General features: G+C 41.1%; 1 non-coding gene across 1 annotated transcript; it reads left to right on the top strand.

Moving 5' to 3' along the window:
- The first annotated feature begins 743 nt into the window (after positions 1–743).
- Positions 744–816, top strand: TRNAG-CCC. Its single transcript has one exon. It is a non-coding gene; the product is annotated as a tRNA-Gly (tRNA).
- The last annotated feature ends 5109 nt before the right edge of the window (positions 817–5925 follow it).

Genomic DNA, 5925 nt, shown 5'->3' with positions numbered 1-5925 from the left:
ATTCCATTTAAAAAATTTTTCTAAGACCTTGAATGTACATATCTGTAAGGCATACCACGCGTATGCATGTCTAAATGATTACTGCTCCCAACTGTGAATGGTTCTTCCCACTGGCAAGACAGACAGGAAGGGTTAGAGGAACATGGGGAATTTTACTTTAATTAATCTTCTGTTTCAAGAGTCTGTGAAATGTGATGAGTTACCAGCTTTTTTTTTTTTTTTTTTCTTTAAAAAAAATGAAAATTATGAAAATGGTTTCAAATGTTTTCAGGATCAGAGGGTCTAAGATACTGCTATGAATTAAGTCTGTTCTCAGCTTTTGAAGGACTGAAAATATATTAAAATAACCAGAAATGTTATATGATCAACTCTAGAGCAACAGCACAAAGCTCAGGAGATGTACAGACAAAGGAACATTTTAATTTGTTAGGAAGCCCTCCCAGAAGATAACTGGGCCAGTGCTTGAGTGACATATAGAGCTGGGTCAAGATATTTTGGGCAGATTAGAAGAGCCAAGGCACGTGAAGGGCACATTATGGGAGAGGTGGCCACTTAGCTTGACTAGGGGACAGGCTCAAGACTCCACCACGGTTACTGCTCTGAAAGCTGGGTTGGAGTAAAACAAGATGTAAGTAAGTAAACACCACAGCTGGCAGAATTCATTTGGGTTGAATTCCCAAATCTGTGGGTTTTCTACTAAACCTCTTATCTTTTCTCTGACAAAATATCCCTGGAGTAGAACTTCCCTGGTGGTCCAGTGGCTAAGATGCTGCACTCCCAATGCAGGGGGCCCAGGTTCAATCCCTGGTCAGGGAACTAGATCCCACTTGCTGCAACTAAGAGTTCGCATACCACAACTATGACTGACCTGGCACAGACAAATAAATAAATAACTTTAAAAAAATGCCCTGAGTGTGGCATCCTCACACAAAGCCTTCCTTCTAAAGGTGAATGCCTGCTTTATATTTAGTTTCTCAAAGGAAGAGAATCCCAAATAATAGCCTTCTTAGCTTCAGCTTTTTTAATTAATTAATTTTAACTGGAAAATAATTACTTTACAATATTGTGGTGTTTTTGTCATACATCAACATGAATCAGCCACAGGTGTACATGTGTCCACCCATCCTGAGCTCCCCTTCCACCTCCCTCCCCACCTTATCCCTCTGGGTTGTCCCAGAGCACCAGCTTTGGGTGCCCTGCTTCATGCCCTAGAACTCGCACTGGTTATCTATTTTACATATGGTAATGTACATGTTTCAATAATATTCTCTCAAATCATCCCACCCTAGCCTTCTCCCACTGAATTAGCTTCAGCTTCTAAACTTTTCATACTAAAGCAATATCCATGATTGTGTTTGGCCTTACCAGTGACCTTCAAGGACAGATGAGTTGGAGTATTTCTGCGTCCACTTAACAGTGAAGGTCATGGGGACACATACACTGTGCCAAATGGTAACTTGGCTGGAATTCAAGTTCACATGCCTGGTGCCTCCAGTCTAGAGAGCCTCTCATTAGATCATGCCATAAAATGACAATAGTCTTTAAAAACAGAAGTAAATATCTGATGGCACATGCCATCATTCTCAATTCTCCCCTCTTAGCACTGACTTCACAGCAGCACCTCAGAGAATATACTGGAAAAAAGATATTCATTTCTCCATGAAATTTCTTTCAGTACCCCTTTTATCCTTATGGTTGAATAAGGTAACACTTGACTGGTTAATCCCCAAAGAAGTCAAAATCCATAGGTATAAATCAGTGATTCAAAAAGACAAAAGGAGAGAAGCTGGTGCTGTGCAAGCGTAAGAAAGAGGGAAGTCACTTTGATTTGATCAGGAGTTAATTTACCTTCAAGAAGAAAAGAGGGTTACATGACAGGTCACCAGCAACTGGCCTGTTGGTCTTTGCTTTGTAAATTTACTTTTGTGATTACTCACATTCATTCTGAGGAAAAAAATGCAGTGTCTTAAACTACTTTTGTCTTTATATGACTTAATGTTTCTGAACCTCTATCTCCTTATCTAAAAATGAAGACAACAATCATAATATTGAGTGATAATAATAAAAATGATCCGAAAGGCTGGCCACAGTTCTGCTACCATCCAAGCTGGAATAACAGGAAGTAGATTTATCCTCTCACCTGAAACAGTGGCTTTCAAAACACTCAACAACAAGTAATAAAGGACACTGATACCCTAAAGAAGAAAAATAAACAAGGTAAGTCCTAGAATTGTCCTAGATTACTGCCTTGAGGGAGTTTTCTCTCTAAAAAAATATTTAAAGAAAAAGGATCAAACTCTTTCTAAGTAATGCAGCTGCATAACAAAATGAAGCTTTAAAAATGTTTATAAGGATACAAAAAATATTCAGCAAAAAGTGACATAAAATTCATAATGTCTGGCATCCAATGAAACATCACCTAGTATTCAAAAAGCATAAAAGTGTAACCTATAATGAGGAGAAAAATCAATTGCTCAAAACCAACCCAAACATGGAACAGAAGTCAGAATTAGCAGATAAGAACATTAAAACAGTTACTATAATTCTATTCTGTAAAGCTCAAAAATTTAAGTTGAAAGCTATTTTTTAAAAGATCAAAATAGAATATCTGAGGTAAAAACTAAAACGTTTTAGATGTAAAGTATACAGCCCGCTCAACTTCGAGATGATCATCAGGACAGCCTTTTCCTGGAGACCCCAGAATCCTTGCCCTCACCCAAGCACTCAGATACCTACTGCTGTTAGCCAACATCTGATATCTACGATTGCATGTCATCACCCCCAAGAACTCCATTAGATAGGTATGATTACCTTCTGTATACACTAAAGAGTCATTTGAGATCTTAAAGTCACACAGTAAATGGTGGTGCCATGGCTCAATGCTAGAGCTAGGCTCTCTCTCCTGCTATACCATGGTGGTTGCATATTGGTTCCTTGGCAGGGGTAGCGTGGCAAAGGGAAAAAGACTCATTCCTGAAGAGCAGGAGACCCAAAAACTAGTCCAGGTCAGCTTTCCTCTCACAGAGAACTTGCCAAGTCCTACCACTCTCCAAACTCTGAGTCACTAGCCATCTGTAAGGAGGGGCTTTAAGCTGCTAAGTCACTTCAGTCGTGTCCAACTCTGTGAGACCCCATAGACGGCAGCCCACCAGGCTCCCCCGTCCCTGGGATTCTCCAGGCAAGAACACTGGAGTGGGTTGCCATTTCCTTCTCCAATGCATGAAAGTGAAAAGTGAAAGTGAAGTTGCTCAGTCGTGTCGGACCCTCAGCAACTCCATGGACTGCAGCCTTCCAGGCTCCTCCATCCATGGGATTTTCCAGGCAAGAGTACTGGAGTGGAGTGCCATTGCCTTCTCGGGGGCTTTAAGCTGGACAATATTAATAACAATACTACTGGCAGCCTCCTTTTCCCAAGTCCTCATGCGATATGGGGTACTGTGCTGGGAGGACTGAACTGGCTGGAACAGGGACCCTGGATTCAAACCCTGGCTCCACTACTTATTCCTGAGTGACCTTGGGCAAATGCCTTAAGTTTTCTGTTTGCTCACCTGTAAAATGAAGGTTACAAGCAATGCTTCCTTCAGAGTTGTCCTCAGGATTTCATTAGTATAGACAAAGGTTCTTAGAACTGCATTTGCATTTAATGTGGCTGTCGCCATGTTGCCATCTTTGCCTTAGTTATCTCACTTGATACTCTCAGCAACCCTCTAAAGTAGAGACTATAGTCTCCATACAGACAAGGAAACTCAGACTCAGTAAGTCTGCTTAACTTGTCCAAAGCCACAGTCAGTTAAGGTTAAGATGGGAATTTGAACCCAGGTTTACCTGACTCCGATATCCAGTTTTCATCCCCTGCCACACATCATCCCACTATATCAGGGATTCTCAATCTTGTCACCAGGACTTTTGGAGCCAGATAATTCCTGCCGTCCTTTTATATAGTTCATGAGGTTCTCATGGCAAGAGGCCTGCCGTGCTGCAGTCCAAGAGTCAGACACGACTGGGCGACTGAACAACAACAATTCTTGTTGTGGGAGGCTATCCCGTGTACTGTAGAACATTTAGCGACCCCTTGGCCTCTACTCACTAGGCACCAGTAGCATTTCCCTCTAGTTTATGACAGCGAACCTCAGGTATTGACGAATGTCCCCGGGGTGGTGTGAAACTGCCCCGAGTGGAGATGCAAGATGCTCCCCGAGGTCAATTTCACTCTAACATTTCTATTCCTGTTAGAACTGGACCAATGACAGGAGAGCAGAGAAAAATTTTATTTTACTTTTTTACTTTATCATCAAAAATAAACAAAACTGAGTGGAAACCTCCTTCTCAGGACATGCCTACCTCATCCTTATATGGGCAGCTATAAGGCACCTTTGTGCTAATTAAAGAAAGGTGTACTCACTCAATAGACAAATAACTCCATTCTACCTTCTTCACCTTTTATCATCTTTGAAGCTGGCATGTGTCTTATCATCAATGGTCTATCAAGATGTGACTGGTGGCATCTCCTCTTTCTTAAATGTACAAAAGATAATGGTACATCTTAAAATCAACAGCATCCTAAATGTGATGATACATCATTTGCAAAAACACCACACACATAATAACCTGGAGAACACAGATTAGAAAAAGTCACCACCTCTAAGCAGAGTTGGCCCAAAGGCCATGGCTTGGCTAAGTGAATGGTGCACTGGCATGAATAAAAAGGTGCCCCTTCATCCAGGCAGGCACAGGGCTTGGAGGAGAGGGCACACACTGCACTTCCACCCCAGGGGCATTTGTGTAACGTCCAACCTCACAGCAATACATGGTGAGCATGCTGTCCCTCATGATTCACTGACTACTTCTGCACAACTCCAGGGGCTATGAATGAATATATCATCGAAGACCACTGGATGCTATACACGGCTTCTCAAATCCAGAAATAATTTCGAGTTGCAGTTTCTTGAAATGGTTTTTCACTTTTTTCCAAACGCCAACAAAGCAGGTTGTTTTACAGACTGAGAATAGCAACCAATTACCTGCAACTCAAAAGCAAATATCACAATATGATATTCTTTATGTTAAAAAAAAAAAAAGGGAAATGCTCCTTCAACAGGAGACAAATGTAGCAAAAAGTCTATTAATATTGTTTCCCAAAGAAGAATGAGTTAGTATAAAACTGAGAAGGACAACAGCCATACATCTTTCTCTGTCTTCATAACATACAACCGCCTTTCAAATCAATGTGATTACTTGTGAGGTCAAAGTTCCTCTATTTTTTCCTTCTTGGAAGCTGTGTGTGCCTTAATGTGCTTTAAATGTGCAATAAAAATACAATGAAAAATATACATTTATTCAATGTGGCTGCTACAATATACGCTATAAAGCCCAAATCCTATAAAGGTGAATTTTATGGCATTTCTTAAACCTGCTCCTGCAACTTGGAGCTGCCCTACTACACTGGTCAGAATTGAGTGTTTCTCTCTCCCACCTGCAGCTTCCAAGAAAGTGACTGAGCTAGAACTTGGAGTTTCCATTCCTGCTGCTTTTATTCTTTTTTCCCTTCCAGCATCACCCTCACATTTTTCCCTAACTGTCCTCATCTTCCCAGTGTCTCCCACCATATTTCATTATGAAGACATGCATGCTAGCAATGGCTTGTCAGAAAACCCAAAACAGACCACCTCTGGCCAAAACCACCATTTTTTCCATTCATTTTTCTTGGCTATACCATGTGGCATGGGAGATCTTAGTTCCCCAAAAAGGAATCGAATCTGTGACCCCTACGTTGGAAGTGGGCAGAGTATTAACCACTTGACTACCAGGGAAGTCCCCCAAATCACCTTTTATACTAATGTGTTAAACAGTGTAGTTAAATCAGGGTTCATGAAACTACAGCCCTCCTCTATTTTTACAAATAAAGTTTTATTGGCACACAGCCTT

This window comes from Bubalus bubalis, chromosome 21, assembly GCF_019923935.1.
Source record: "Bubalus bubalis isolate 160015118507 breed Murrah chromosome 21, NDDB_SH_1, whole genome shotgun sequence".
Taxonomy (NCBI): domain Eukaryota; kingdom Metazoa; phylum Chordata; class Mammalia; order Artiodactyla; family Bovidae; genus Bubalus; species Bubalus bubalis.
This window is presented reverse-complemented; position numbering and strand designations above follow the sequence as displayed.